This window comes from Micropterus salmoides, unplaced genomic scaffold (assembly GCF_014851395.1).
Source record: "Micropterus salmoides isolate LMB-PRFRI ecotype aquatic unplaced genomic scaffold, ASM1485139v1 Ms_hic_scaffold_4, whole genome shotgun sequence".
Classification (NCBI taxonomy): domain Eukaryota; kingdom Metazoa; phylum Chordata; class Actinopteri; order Centrarchiformes; family Centrarchidae; genus Micropterus; species Micropterus salmoides.
In genome coordinates this window covers 11,169,230-11,186,034 of record NW_024043372.1, presented here as the reverse complement: position 1 = coordinate 11,186,034, position 16,805 = coordinate 11,169,230, and the positions used below count along the sequence as shown (strand labels likewise).

At 43.9% G+C, this 16,805-nt stretch overlaps 1 protein-coding gene across 2 annotated transcripts in view; it reads right to left on the bottom strand.

The window, feature by feature from the left end:
- The window catches only part of igsf21a (immunoglobin superfamily, member 21a), a 212,911-nt gene that overhangs the window by 85,921 nt on the left and 110,185 nt on the right, over positions 1–16,805 (bottom strand). The window lies entirely within an intron of this gene.

Below are 16,805 nucleotides of genomic sequence, written 5' to 3'. Positions count from 1 at the left end.
TCTCATCCCCGCTTACAGAAATGTTCTCAAGAGCAGTAAACCATACACGAAGACTGTAAAGGTCTGGACTAGCGACAGCATTGAGTCACTTAAAGGTTGCTTTCTCTCAACAGAATGGAGCATCTTTCGAACTGGACGTAGATAAAGCGACCGTTACGGATTATATAAAATTCTGTGTGGATAATGTTATACCTCAGAAAGAAATAACTGTATATCCTAACAACAAACCATACATTACTGAGGAGGTTAAAGACTGTATCAACCACAAGAAATTGACATTTAAGAACCAGGACAGAGCACAACTGAAAATTGTGCAAACATAACTTAATCACTTGCTCAGGGAAGCCAGGAGGAGACATAAAGAATTGATTGACAGAGTTTTACAGAAATTAACTCAAAAAAAACTATGGGACAAAATGAATGTAATTACCAACATGCATCAGTACTTCTGATGACCTGCTAAAAGCTAATGACCTGAAAGACTTCTCTCTGAGATTTGAATCTCCGGACTTTTCCTCTGAATGGAAGAATGTTTTAGAGACAATTTCTGTCACAGAACAGGATGCAAGGCTGGTGATAGAAGGAGCTGCCACCTGCATGGTGCCCCATCTTACAAAAATCAGTAGACTCACACACCATCCCTGCCTTGTGTAAGAATTCAGTAAGTACACCTGTACCTAAAAAATCTTGCCCGAAGGTGAATAATGATTTCAGGCCTGTGTCACTGACATCCATTGTCATGAAATGTCTTGAGAGGATAATGGTATCATTTCTCAAGCAAGAGGTTAGTGTGTTTTTAGATCTTTTCCAGTTTGCCTATAGGCAGGGGCGTGGCACAAATGACGCTATTAACAGCATCTCACATCTGGTCAGTAAACACCTTGAGGACCCCAAGGCCTATGCGCGCATTTTGTTTGTTGATATTAGTTCAGCTTTTAACACTCTGCAGCCACATTTGCAGAAACTTAAACATATGAACGTTAACTCCTGATACTTTACTTTTTTAACAAACCATACTCAACAGGTCAGAGTGAATAATGCTCTCACGGAGCCCAGGCCAGTCACTAGCCACTGGTGCCCCTCAGGGCTGTGTCTGCTCTCCAGTCCTCTTTACACTGTATATTACAGTGTATATGACTGAACTAGACTCCACACTGACAATTATATTATCAATTCTCAGACAATACAGTAATCCTCTGCCTTATGCACAAAGATAGAAGCCCAGCAGCATATCATACGGAAATTGAGGAATTTGTCCAGTGATGTGACAACAAATATCTTGTGCTAAATGTGACCAAGACTAAGGAGATGGTGTTTGACACATAGGTGACACCAGGCTTGTAGTGATCAACAACTTACCCATTACTCAGGTTAGCTCTTACAAGTATATACATATACACTCACCTAAAGGATTATTAGGAACACCATACTAATACTGTGTTTGACCCCCTTTCGCCTTCAGAACTGCCTTAATTCTACGTGGCATTGATTCAACAAGGTGCTGAAAGCATTCTTTAGAAATGTTGGCCCATATTGATAGGATAGCATCTTGCAGTTGATGGAGATTTGTGGGATGCACATCCAGGGCACTAAGCTCCCGTTCCACCACATCCCAAAGATGCTCTATTGGGTTGAGATCTGGTGACTGTGGGGGCCATTTTAGTACACTGAACTCATTGTCAAGTTCAAGAAACCAATTTGAAATGATTCGAGCTTTGTGACATGGTGCATTATCCTGCTGGAAGTAGCCATCAGAGGATGGGTACATGGTGGCCATAAAGGGATGGACATGGTTAGAAACAATGCTCAGGTAGGCCGTGGCATTTAAACGATGCCCAATTGGCACTAAGGGGCCTAAAGTGTGCCAAGAAAACATCCCCCACACCATTACACCACCACCACCAGCCTGCACAGTGGTAACAAGGTATGATGGATCCATGTTCTCATTCTGTTTATGTCAAATTCTGACTCTACCATCTGAATGTCTCAACAGAAATCGAGAGTCATCAGACCAGGCAACATTTTTCCAGTCTTCAACTGTCCAATTTTGGTGAGCTCTTGCAAATTGTAGCCTCTTTTTCCTATTTGTAGTAGTAGTAGATGAGTGGTACCCGGTGGGGTCTTCTGCTGTTGTAGCAAATCCGCCTCAAGGTTTTGCGTGTTGTGGCTTCACAAATGCTTTGCCGCATACCTCGGTTGTAACGAGTGGTTATTTCAGTCAAAGTTGCTCTTCTATCAGCTTGAATCAGTCGGCCCATTCTCCTCTGACCTCTAGCATCAACAAGGCATTTTCGCCCACAGGACTGCCGCATACTGGATGTTTTTCCCTTTTCACACCATTCTTTGTAAACCCTAGAAATGGTTGTGCGTGAAAATCCCAGTAACTGTGCCGTCTGGCACCAACAACCATGCCACGCTCAAAATAGCTTAAATCACCTTTCTTTCCCATTCTGACATTCAGTTTGGAGTTCAGGAAATTGTCTTGACCAGGACCACACCCCTAAATGCATTGAAGCAACTGCCATGTGATTGGTTGATTAGATAATTGCATTAATGAGAAATTGAACAGGTGTTCCTAATAATCCTTTAGGTGAGTGTATATATATATATGTATATACTTGTAAGAGTATATAGATAATGCACTTAGTTGGAAGGACCACGTGAATACTCTCTGCTCAAGACTTCAACAGAGGATGCATTTTTTACGAAGACTTAGAGTGTATGCGTCGAACAGAAATTTATGTTGTTGTTTTATCATGCAATTCTAGAGACTATTCTAAGATACAGTATCACAGCCTGGTATGGTAACCTGACAGCACAGTCCAAATCACAGATCGCCCGTCAGGTACAGACAGCTATGAAGATTATGGGGGTCAAAAACCATCTGCCCCTTCAAACAATTTATGAGCAGGACGGTTATCAGACAGGCACAATAAATAGTTTCCAATCCGACCCACATACTTCACCCAGAATTTCAGCTTTTACCCTCTGGTAGAAGATTCAGGGTTGCTAAATGCAGGCTAAACCAATATAAACACTCATTTGTGTCTATGTCCATTAAGCTTATCAACACTAACATGTAAGCTAGCTGAGTTGTGCACTATGTCATTGTGTAATAAGTAGGCTATTGGGGTTATGCAATATGTTAGTGGTGCAACACATGGGCTGTTGGATTGTTAAACATGTCATTGTGTATTGCATAGGTTATGTGAAATGTGTCATTTGTGCAATATGTAGGCTATTTGAGTTGTGCATTATGTCATTTGTGCAATACGTAGGTTACTGGGGCTGTGCAATATGTTTGTTAAGCAATACATAAGCTTTTGGATTGTTTAACATGTCATTTGTGCAATACATAGGCTATAGGGGTGTGCAATATCTCATTGTGCAAGGGTTGTGCTACATTTGCGGCTGACAGGGTTGTTCAATCAAAAACTTCCATTGGAAGGAGTTAATGTGCTTACTATATAGATATCTGTCTAATATGAGAGCATGTGTTATGTTGCATGAGAATATGTGTTGAGAGATGTTTATTTCTGTATTTTGTGTTGTCTTTGTAAATCTGCAGAACGGAGTCCAAAACAAATTTCCCTTCGGGGACAATAACATATATCTTATCTTATCTTAGTGGGAGGGAAGAGATCACTTGCTGCTTCAGTTGGTTTCGTTTCCTCCACGAGCGGCTCACAACGCTGTTTTGCTGCAGGTGAGGGTGTCCACTCTGTCGCTGCTTCACATGGAAGCTGTGTTGAGGCTGACGTCGACACAGAGGACGCGCCAATCACAACACAGTCAGCAGCTGTGACTGCGTTCAAGGACACTCAACCTTTTCAAAGAATGGTTCATGGTGCATTCAAGGACACCACGGCCCTTTCGATTGCAGCCCCTTGGAAAAAGAGTCGCAGCCAATCTAGGTCATCTGTAGCCGGAGAGACTCAACCAGTCTCTTCCAGCATTGCGGACCGCGGCGCTTTGTCACAGCGAACAGCAACTCATCCTTCCAGCAGCCGGTCGCTGCAGTGGAGAGGAGGATGCCTTGTCATGACGCGGCTTCACTCGGCAGCTGTGTTGATATTGACTGCACCACCGACGACCTGGTGCGTTGAGGGACACCACAGCCCGTTTGATGTCGGCCCCCCCTCCTTGGGCTAAACTTCCATTTATGGAGAGTTTGGCGGCGGAGAGGTCTGAAGATGCGTTGGACAGCATTCTTAGACGAGGCTACTCTCTTTAGTTCTGCTGCATACCACCAGTTTTCCTGGACATAATGTGTCTGATTGAGAGCCAGTCTTTGCGTTGGAATGCCTGTTGTTTCTCCTTGAGTTTGAGTTTTATTTGGTTTGTCATACATAGATGTTTTCTTATAGTTTTGACTGGGATGGTGGTTGTCATGCAGAACTTAATGTAGTCAGTTATGGCGTCGGTTTTTAGATCAAGGTCACCATGAAATATACTCCAGTCAGTACATGCAAGGGACACCTGTAGTTGTGCGGTTGTGTCCTCCGAACACTAGGTGGCTGGTTTGTCCCTGTTCAGCATTTGTTTGAATTGCGGAAGCAGGAAGACAATGTTGTGATCCGCGGCGCCTATTGGGAGCTGCACGAAAGCAGTATAAGTGTTGTTTATGTTCCCATAACACAAGTCCAGCACCTTTTCGCTCCCTTGTGGGGATATCCACATATTGTTCAAAGGATGTGAGGACACAGTCCAGCCTGCAGCTATTAAAATCCTCCATAATAAGCACTGGAGCGTCAGGATATTTGCTTAAAGAGGTGGTATTATGTTCATTTTCAGGTTCAAAATCTTAATTAGGGGTTGTACAAGAACAGGTTTACATGGTTTAATTTTCAAAAAACACCATATTTTTCTCATACTGCACATTGCTCCTATTTTCACCCTGTGTGTTGTACGCTCCGCTCTTGAGCTACAGAGTGATGCATCTTACTTGTACAAAATCTTTGTTGGGAGTTGCACATGCGCAGTTCCCAGGTAAGGACTACTAGCCAATCAGAAGCAGAGAAGGTAGCATGATCCAAATCAACTCAATTTTACATAAAAATTGGCCAAACAATTTGAACGTTTGCTCAGTAGCTTTCACATCAGGTGTAATGTTAGCATTATAGCTATAACTTCAGCTGTGTTAGACAACGTTTACAACAACTCCGCACTTGAACAGTCTGTGAAGTTACATTGCCGTGTTTATTTTAAATATAATTCACAACCAATAAAGCATACTTACAGGTTGTGGTTGTGAATTTCCAGGCCCAAACAGAGTCGGAGTTGCATCGTCTTTTAGGACTAAATGTTGGACTGTTGCCAGTGTTCTGACGATCTATGCTGCCTTGCCGAAAAATGCTACCATAGCGCAAATCAATAGATTCGACTCGACTCGGCCCTGCTCCGTTTTTCATTGCAGATAGTACCCAGAGATAGTACGTACGCTGCGACGTAACTGCCGTGACATAATGTTCACACACACACCAGCGATCCACACAGCCACACTTTCTCTTTTTTAAGTTAAAACGTTTCAATATTACTCGGAATATAAAGACAGATAAGCGGTATGAAAACCTTCCAGCTGTGTTTTCCTCTGCCGTTGTTGCTGCAGCGGTCTGTGTGACGGCGGGAGCGGAGGGCTCTGTGAGCAGGCGGCTGGCCGGCCTCACATGCTCCTCCCATGGGTTGGCACAGGCATCCCCCGCAGCAACTTGCAGAGCTCCTCAACTCCGAAAATATTCAAGCACATTTTTGTTCCGCCATCACTTCTCGTAAAAATGGTAATATTCTCACCTCAAAACTTTAGTGATGAAATTCCATACGAAAACTGTAAAATATAAAACTTTCTGTTGCTGGCCTCTGTCTGGTGCACGCAATGATGATGCAGTGAATAGTGAATATTCTCTCTGACCAATCAGCAGTCTGTTGTGTTTTCACGTTACATTTTAGTATCCCTCAGCTCACTTGGAACCTCGATGGAGGTGAGGTGATACAAACTGTGCAGTGGAATAGTGGCTTAACTAAAATCAAAGGGCCTCCGCTCAGACTAGCTTGGTTTGAGGGCATGCCTGACCCCACTAGCCGCTTGGCAAACTTTATGACGCGTTTTCATTGTGACGTCACAGTGAAGGAAGGGAAACAGCTGGACTACAAACAAGTTGTTTTCAAGCAGTTCAGAGCAGTGCTTTCTGTGGGAGATAGAAACTCCCTTTGGGCTGGATTTTGGGCTTTTTCACTTTGCAAACCTATTACATGCACAAAAAAGAGATATAACTCAATAAGAGGGGAAAAGCCAAAAAGCATAATACCACCTCTTTAACATTGCATGGACATTCTGGGCTGCTAGCTCAGCTGCTGTGTTGGTGGTAACACCAGGCGGGATATAAACACAGCCGATCACCACAGTGGGAAATTCCCAAAGGAGGTGGTAGGGGTGTCTCTCGGCGCCTCAGTAGGACTTGCTACTTGTGCTGGAGGCTCTAAGATCTGCACCTTATGAGCCCCTGGAGCAGTCCTCATTGAAAATGCTATCTCTCAAACGGCCTTGCTGCTAGCTATCACTGTACCCATAGAGTCCAGTAGAGGGCGGAGCCTGTGTGAGATAGAATGACGGTTCTGATATGGTAGCCCTAATTCTATAAGCACAGGCGGAGCCCTCTACTGATGAGCCCTGCCACTTCGACACAGTCTGTTGAAGAGGCTGTTGGATGCTGAGGGAGTAAGGACACAGCTATTTATACGTCACGCACGTATCGGTAGTGACGTCCTATTGGTCGGCTATGTGCACAATAAAAATTTGAGTGGGCGAGTGAATGGAAGAGGTAGATTCCAGTAGAGGGCTCTGCCTGTGTGTATAGAACTAGGGCTACCATATTGTACCATACCTTCGTTTTGAGAGCACTTAAGCAAACTGTTTAGCAAACATTCATGATTGTTTTGAGTCCTGCAGTAACTTAAGTATAGTAGAACTGTATTTATCCACAGAGTACCAATGCATTATTCCAGTGTACATTTGTGCAGAGCATGTTTCCTGTTCACATGTCACATTTTACCAGACAATTCTCTCTGTATCTTCCACTTACCCTTCTTTCTGCGACCCCAGCACCTTCTTGAATAGTTTATTTTCCACACACCTCCCTCTTTTATCATTTGTTCATGTTTCATTGTTTTTTTGAGAAAATGTATGAATCCTTTTGTCCTTTACTTTATTTGCAAATGTATACTTCTTTAATCAGTGAGTTATAAAAACTTATTAGCAATGACACATACCAAGGTAGATACTGAGAAAAATAAAAACATAAAATAAAAAATACAAGTCTTTTCCACAGCCTTAAAAAAAATAATATCAGCGCAATGTAGATATGGTATATACACAACGAAGTGAATAGGTGGTTGAATATACAAACAATTTCCAGCAAAACACATTAAATGCATCTCCCCTGTACACCAAAAAACAGCTCATACACAGTGGAGATCGATAGCAATAGGCCCCCATGGAGGAGTAGCAAAAACAGCACACCGCAAAGAGAGATCGATTGTCCCCTAGGAGTTGCATCTGAAAGCTCTTTCCTGTTAAGTAGGCCTTCCTGCAGAACTCCTCCTGCCTACAAATGCAAGCAAATGCAACGGCTTAGATGGGGAGTGAAAAAGAGCAGTCTTGATAGAGCAGCGTCTGATAGCGCATCCAGTCAATCTCTGCATCAAATTAACTAGCACATTGTCTGATACCCTTTCTGGTCTGAAGCATTATGGTTGAATGGGTCAGGACTGCATGGTGAATGTAAGTCAGAATACACTCAATGGAAAGGAAACACAAATTACCTAGAGGACGGGATGCAAAGAAAAGTGTGTAATCACCCATGTTTCCTTAAGGAATGAGCAAGAAATAAAATGACGAGGATCATGCTGTGATTCTCTGAGTGCCAAGGGAGGTGTGATTGGCTTTGTGCTGGCTGGTTACATTATTGGAAGTGCTGATGTTGCTCATCTCTCTGTTCTTATCCACAAAGCTGTGTGTGCATTCAAATCCACACAAATGCAAAGAGGCAAGCTCAGTGATAAAGAGGCAGAAACCATGAAGGTATTACTAGAAGAAGTGTAAGGGCCCACAAAGAAACCTCACAAAAAACAATTGATGATTACAGTAGCTCTTAAGCCCCATTCAATGTGCATTAAATAGGTTATGTTTCACTTATTCATTACCAAATTAAGAAACAAAGACTTTATCACTCCCTAAGAATATTCATTACAGTACGTACTCTTTACTCATTACTTTTTTACACCTCAAAAATGAAACTGGTGAGATAATCCTTAGACAACTTCAAAAAGTCATTTGGCATATTTACTTTCACTGGTAAGAATTTGCTACCTCATTTTGTCATCCTTTTGCTCATGAAAATGTAAATACACCCACAGAGGTAAATTCTCTTTTTTCATGTAGGATGCCTCAGTGGATGCATTCACCTTCAAAGTAAGATTGAGAGGGAAGATATCAGCATGAACAGTTTTAATTTGCAAAAGTAATCAGAAAAAAATTGAAATAGACATTCTAACACAACTTCTCACAGGAGATATTTATCAGTTACTGAAATGCCTTACTTTGCTGTGTTACCTTCTGAAATACAACAACAAGGCTTGTCCATCATACTTAGTCTGAGGGGCGAACAATAAAACACTAGTCCACAAGCATAGGTGTCCCAATAGTTGTCCCAATCACTTTGAAAAAACATAATTTGTTAAAAATGTTCTGAAAATAGCTTGCACCAAGAAATGTTAACTAACAAAAGAAATACTTTGAGAAAAGTTTATGTGCACAATAAGAAAACAAGCAATGCAATGTAAATATAGAAGAAACAAATGTGCATTGTCCAAAAAGTAACTTATGCTTAAATAAAAAGAAACCTACTGATTCTAAAATGACTCAAACGTACATGTGCTGATCAACTTTAACAAATTCTTGACACAGTTTCTTCTTGTGAAGTTTTCTGTTCTCTCCCTATAAACGTGACATGCTCTTGAGTCGGGTTTGTGATGTGTTTTTTCTCTAAAGTTAAAAAAGTATGCAGCATTGAAGCAAGAAGAAGGTTTAACTCAACTAACTCATTAGCACGCTAACCAGCTGTCTCGTAATACTACTTTGTACCTCAAGAGTCGATAGTCCAATAGTATAGCTCAGGCCTCCCCTAACCACCCTGGTTTCAGCTGGGAGATGTGTGTATGTGTGTTGCTATGTCTACTGTTCTAACAATCCCAGTTCTGGTTTGGTCAAAATAAAGTTAGTTAGATGTGAAAATATTCTGGCTCAACATTGTCACTGCCTCTCTGATGCCCAACCTTCCTTTGTCTTCTCTCTGCTTGACACCTCTCCTCCGCCGAATTTTTACACATTGTACCTTATGTAACGTTTTCAATATTTTTAACAATTTCAAACAATTTGTACAACTTGAAAAAATATTTCCACTGGGCCGCAGCTGGTCGTAACGTCCAACAATCTGGGTGTGCTGGGCGTTGCAGCAGAATCTGAGTCCCCGATCGCCCCCTTCTCCTTATCGGACCAGAGCCCCAAGCCATCGGGCAGATGAATAACCTGGTTCAGGGTGTGGCCACCGCTGCTCGGCACATGATGTCTCTGGTCACCGTAGGTTCTTGCCACGTGTGGTTGGGACTCACAGCTCTCCATGGGAAGGACCGGGAAGAGCTGTTGGGTGCCCCCATCTCGTCCAACGGCCTCTTTGGCGCCATATCGTCCGCTACTCAGCGCTTCAGAAGGCTGGATGAAGAGAAGGCGCAGCTTAGTCGCCACATGCCGCTGGCTCAGGGCAAGGGCGGCGAGGCTTTTCCTCATAATGCCACTCTTAGATGGCATGCTTGCCGTCAAGCCAGATCACCACTACCACTCAGGGCGGATCCACCTCACCCTCCCCGAGACACCAACCCGCCCAGGGAGTCCACCCAGACAGGGGGATCTACATCAGGAGCAGCCCAGGCTCCCCCGCCAGCCTACCTACGGCCTGGGAAAGAAGCGGCCGGTGAAATGACTGAGGAGGGAGAGCAGCCGGAGGATGTTGCCGAGCCCCTCCCCTCTGCCTCATGTCCAAGCCACTGTCTTCATATGTTGTGTACTGCCTGTGACAATGTTGTGAATGTACCAAATGTTTTGATTAAAACCTACATTCCTCCAAGAGCTAATTCCTCCTCACCAACCCCTTCCCAGCAAAGTGTTGTGCTGAACACGCCACACCAACACAGTGCGTTCACCGACCTAAGCTAATTGCTCCAACAAGATGTCACAGCGCGTCATGGAGTAACTGTGATAGCAGTGACCTAGCCAGGGCTAGCGAAGCCCACTATTGCTGAAGAGAGGCTGCCGCTGGCCACGTCTCTTCCGGCATAACGAGGCGGAGGAGATCGCTCGTTGCTGCTGTGAGCGGTTCACGGCGCTGTTTCACAGCTGTGGAGAGGAGAGCTCCCCGACTCTTCACTGCTCCTCAAGACAGCTCTGCTGACACTCACCGTGTCACTGGAGATGCTACGACAACACTGTTACAGGCTACGACACCAGCTTGGCTTTCTTGAGAATTCGGCCATGGTGCATTCAGGACACCATAGTCCGCTCGTTTTTTTTGGGACTTCGGCCTTATTGCGGCCCCCCTTGGGCCAAACTCCCATTTATGAAGGGTTTGGTGGCCGTGAGGGCCGAGGAAGCTTTCCAGCGTTTCATCCACAACGCTCCTCAGCTGACAGCGTGTCCCCTGACTCATTTCCACATGGAATGGAGACGCTGCTGCAAGCCAACAGACTGGAAGGAGGGCATATTGAGGTGGGGTTACTCCCTACAATTTTGCCGTATCCCACCGTCTTTCCAGGGCATCAAGGAAGCCAACCTGTCTTCTCAGGAGGAGGTGGACTTCCTGGCCACCGAGATTCAAGAGCTCCTGCTGAAGCAGGCTATCTCTGTCGTACCAATGCACAACATGTACTCTACATACTTCCTGGTCCCCAAGAAGACTGGAGGCTTCAGACCCATCCTGGATGTCAGTTACCTGAACCAGCATAATGCACGAACACCGTTCCGCATGCTGACACTCAGGAAACTGCTGGAGCTAGTGCAGCCCGGCGATTGGTTGACAACCATTGACCTGAAAGACACTGCCCCCCGCACATTCAGCAAATGCGTAGACGCCGCACTGCTACCGTTGCTCGATCAGGGCATGAGGGTGTTTTTCTACTTAGATGACCTCACTGTCATGGCCAGGTCAAAACCCTGGGCAATTTTCCACACAGCTCAGTTGATTTTGCATCTGAGCAACCTGGGCTTTGCAATCAACTGGCAGAAGAGCTCCCCCCATCCCCGCCAGGAGGTGGAGTATTTGGGGGTTGTGCTCAACTCAGCCAGCCTGAGAGCTCATCTATCGGAACTCAGACAGACGACTCTTCTTCAGGCGGTCCACAAGCTGCAGCTGGGGACTGCTGTGACGGCACTGTCAGTTATGCAGCTGCAGGGATTCATGGGAGCAGCCCACCCAGTGGTTTCCCTGTGCCTGCTACACATGCGACGGCTCCAACGCTGGTTTACCAGCCTGCATCTAGACCTCAGGAGGCACAAACGATGCATGGTGACGCCCCCCCAGTCAGTACAGAAGGACCTGTGGTTCTAGGGGTCCACTCATCGCTTGAGGGTGGGGGTACCGCTCAGCTGGATCTTCTCATATGTGTTCTGTTCACGGATGCGTCTCTGACCAGATGGGGAGGGACCTGCCTGGGGAGAGCAGTGGGTGGTGTATGGCCGCCCGGGGAGAGCCGACATATCAACCAACTGGAGCTCCAGGCGGTGTTTCTGGTCCTCCTCGAGAGGGAAATTGATTCCATAACCTACTCAGTGGGATCCATCCTTTCCTTCCTACAAGGTCTAATGGAGAAGGGACTGTCACCCTCAACCATTAAGGTGTATGTGGCAGCCATCTCATCACATCTTGAGGGGTTTGGCGACAGACCTGTCTTCACCCACCCCCTTGTGAAGTGTTTTCTGCAGGGTGTAAGGAGACAACAACCAGTGTATCGTTTCTCTGCGCCCCAGTGGGATCTGCCACTGGTACTAGAGGCTCTGAGGTCAAACCCCTACGAGCCCCTGGAACAGTCCTCCTTGAAGATGCTATCTCTCAAGACAGCTTTGTTACTAGCTCTCACCTCTGCCAAGAGGGTGAGTGAGCTGTTTGCCCTGTCGGTTCATTCCAGCTGCATGCTGCTTCGTAAGGGACCACAGTGTATGGTATTAAGACCAAACCCCTCCTTCGTTCCTAAGAACATGAGGAGCTTTTTTAGGTCGAGGACGATACATTTGGATGCCTTCCACCCCCCGCCCCACCCTGGGCCTAGGGAGGCAAAGCTGCTCATTTCCTTCGGTGATGGTACGATCGGTAAGGCTCTATCCAAGAAGCATCTAGCCAGATGGCTTTGTGAGTGTATCTCACAGGCCTGTGCGCAGGCGGGGAAAGACCCACCCTCCGGGCTCACTCCACAAGGGGTGTGGCTGTGTCAACGCCCCTCTTCAGTGAGCATCGAGGAGATTTGCACAACGGTGTCGTGGTCTACACCATGTGCGTTTTTACGGGCTCCTTCTCAGAATCTGTGCTCGCAGGTGTGACTCAGGATCTGTGAAGAGAGAGACCAGTGTCTACCATAGGCTACCGGTTGTTGTGGAGAAAATTCACACTGACTGTGCTGGATGTCCCTGTAAGGGGTCAGGACAGTTCAGGTGTTTGGATCTGGGTGAATCACATCTCTCTTGGTCATGCCAAGCTCCTAGTGCACTTAGGATGGAGGCGGTTTAGGGCCTGTGGCTGGTGGCCTGTGGGCGGACAGTCATCGGGCTCCACCGACTGTACCCATAGAGTCCATTAGAGGGCAGAGCCTGTGTGAGATAGAACAAAAGTTACGATATGGTAACCCTAGTTCTATTAGCACAGGCAGAGCCCTCTACAATAGAGCCCTGCTGCTCCGCCGTCTGCTGAAGGGGTAGTCGGATACCGAGCAGTGAGGACATCGCTATTTATACGGTATGTCCAATTTGTCGGCTACTCACAGTATGCAAATTTCAGTGGGCGAGTACGTGCGTGAGAGTCCAGTAGAGGGCTCCGCCTGTGCTAATAGAACTGGGGTTTCCATATCACAACCTTTGTTTTCTCCATTGCATGGAAGAGCTACTATTCTGCTTCTTTTGTGAAGCAATTGGTTCGGGTTCTCTGCATGTGTGCTCCCAAGCCTCTTGTTGACTTCAGCACAACACCGCAGCTAACGAAATGGAGTCATTAGCTGAAGAGGCTCCCAGCGCAACACAGACTCCACATAAAATTAAAAAGCAGCAATAAAGTTTTATGTGTGTAGCCTGTCAAGCCAAACGGGAATCAAATCAATGTTGAGATCTCCGCTTTCTTTTGGAACTGACAAAACCGTCACAGTTGGTTTTCATCCTGTTGGACAGGTAAACTAACATTACTGCAAAGCATGTGAAATATATTGTGATTTTGTGCTTTAGTTGGCTTAAGTTAGATATTCTTAGCTCGCTGGTTAACGCTGAGCAGTTGCTAACGTTATCCAGAGTAGAATACTACAGTTGACTTTCAGCATTTGGAATTACTTTACAAATGTAATCTGGTACAATTACTAATTACATATTAAAACATATAATCAGTAACGTAATCCAAGTACCACAATATAAAAGTAATAGAACTGATTACTTTTAGTTACTTTTGGATTACTTCACTACCAAATATGCAAATAAAGACAAGAGTGTATCAAAGATGCGCTGTCTGCTCAGGGTATTTGTAGAATAAAATCTCCCATTCTAATCTCTACAATTCAATCGATGTTTAAATGTTTTTATATGATTTGCCTTGCACTTTACATCACCAACATGGCAGTATCTGGCCCATCAATGATAAAAAGTGTGAGACATTTCCTGGAAAACAATTTTCAAAATGTTGATGACTCATTTTGTACTTGTATTAATTTAGTGTTCTATTATATGCTATCTCAATTTTTATGACGCTATTGAAGAATAATGTTTCTGGGGGCTGACCGTACCCCACTAATAACTGTTCAAAACACAACTTTATTCACTGATTTTGCTGAAACTGTATCATATTTGATGGAGAAAGTATTACACTGGTATTTTCTGGTGTTCTCTCCAATGTCCCCCGACTATGTAACTGCAGTGGTGGGGGCTATATTTGTATTTTTTATTTGAAAAAATTAGAAAGAATACATTACCCTATTTCTACATTCTATACATTACTCTAGTAGCCTTCTTTATTCCTTATCTCACCGTTTTCACAAAAAACTTAAGTATGCTTACCTTGCTTTTCCCTTCAGACACAAACACCAACACCTGTCTGTCCCTCTGTCTCTCTCCCTGTATCTGTTTGCTCTGTTGATTTTATTTGTCAGCAGTTTTAAAACGACAACAATTTCCACCGTGTCCACGTCTTCTAACATAGCCTAATACAAGATAGTGTCTCTGTGTGTTTTTCTGCAGGTGGAAATGGCAAGCATTATGTCTTCTTCACTCAGGGTGAAAAACTTCCACGCCTACGACATGTTTTGGCACGTGTGTGAATATGTGTGTGTGGCGATGGTTACTGACTTTGCCGCTGTGCGCATGACGTAAAACACCATCCAGCAAGTGTGTAACGTTTAATGTGACCAGCAGAAAATATATGACATCGGTCACGGCTGATTAAGCTGAAAACCGGCCCATTCCCCAGCCAGTTGATCAGTGCATCCCAAATTGCAACCTTTTATCAGATGTATTCTCAATTTGTCTCTAAGAAAGAGACTGTAAGTAGGGATTTAGCTAACATAATAACTACGTTTCATAGTCATAGCTTATTTAAGTTTTATAATTTTAGCTACTGTTCCTACAAGTGGATCAATAGTTCACTAAGTGATCAGTCAGTATTTTATAGGTTATTATGAACATCATTTTCCACAGCACACCTTATTTACTTGTTAATGGTACAATTTTTCCAGGGAAAAATCTTGGTGACAGCAGGCTACAGGAAGATGGAGAATTCCAGATTGGTTATAATGATATAATTAACATGTCCATGTCCTTACAACATGATAGGTTGTTTGTAATTGACTTCCAAAATGACCCATATGATTGTTACAAAAATGATTCATAGGAGGGTTTTCTGATCTTCCATCTTTAGTTTAATGGAAAAACATGTAGATATGGTTAAAAGAAACCAATGTTGACTGTTGGCAGGAGAAAGGATGTGAATCACTGTCTCCAGTGTCAACATCTAACACTTTTTACAGTATGCCCAACCTTCCACGCTGACCTTCTTCTTTAAGAAGTTTGTGTTTCTATAACATAAGCTAGCTACACTTCTGCTTCAGAGAAGTCATTATTCTCACAACCTCAAGAGATTTGCTTGTCAGGATAACATAACCATGAGTCATTTTAAATTTGACCAGCAGCCGATTTGGTGGGTGTGCATATGAGAGAGCAAGAGAAACAAATTGCACACAAACACATGGCCATAGATTAAAAAAATGTCTTTTATAAAGGACAAAATGCAGACTTCTCTTCTCACGATTTGAGGTCGAATGGTGGAGGATCTTCAAGCTTCAAGTATCATCAGCTACATGCAAGATCTGCCATTAATTTTAGAAGGACTAATCTATTCACTGGCACTTGAATACAGAGAAAGTTACAGCTGCTTCCAATTTTTGAAAGATTATGGCTAATAGCTATCAAAGGCAGACAAGGGGCAATCTTAGATTAAGTCAATATCAATGTCACTTGTGTGTGTGTGTGTGTGTGTGTGTGTGTATGTATGTGTGTTTATAATTCTAATTATTGAAAGATGGCATATAAGGAGCTAAATCACCTCTATTATTATTACTCCATTATAGCACAGTAATCACATATGGCTGTGAGAAAAAGTATTCTACAGAAAAAAAGGAAAAGCTAAAAAGATATTTTTCTACAAAATTAGTTTATAAAAGATACAGAATATTGAGACATTAATTTTTGGTCGCACAAGTGGATTTGTCAGACTGCTAAGGCTTTGTACAGAAGATTTACCATTTTCAGGTGGAGATGGGAGATTATAGCGAGTAAAAATTCAGCTTTTTGCATTTCTTAGTAATGTTGAGCTTCTGTGTTACACCATGAAAGTGGCGACGTGACTAGTCAGAGGGAATTTTTTCTTGACTGGAAGAATGGTGTGACTGTCGCAAGAGTCCACATTTCCCTCTGGTTGACTAACACTGGCTAAGCATTCTGATAGAGATCCTGATACAGGTCAGTGCATTGTGGTGTTTTAGACTTTTTCTCTCTCACTTTCTCTGTCTGTGTGTATATGGGTATGTGTTTCGATGTCCAGTGGGGCGGTTATGTTTTCTGTTTATGTGTGTATTGATGTTTTCATGTCTATGTGCATGTAAGTGTGTACACCATTCTATTGTGATTCTTTGATCCCAAAGGGATAGTAGGATTGTCCAGATAAATCATCATCAGCTGGGCAGCCGTACCACACATGAGAAATAACGAGGAAAAAAAGGAGAGAAAAATACAAAGAGGTAGAAATGTACATGAGTGGAATCAAAAAAAAAGCTACAGGACAAGCATAAGATGATGAAAGTAGAGTAAAGCATTCCAGTTTAAAATTAAGTTGTGGGTGCAATGCATGGCCAGCACATCATTTGTGTTGTGGAACATTCAGACAGGAATATCTGCAGTAGGATGAGAGCCAGAGCAGTGGGAGCAAGAAACGAGGAGATGGGCAGACAGCTGCCAGCCG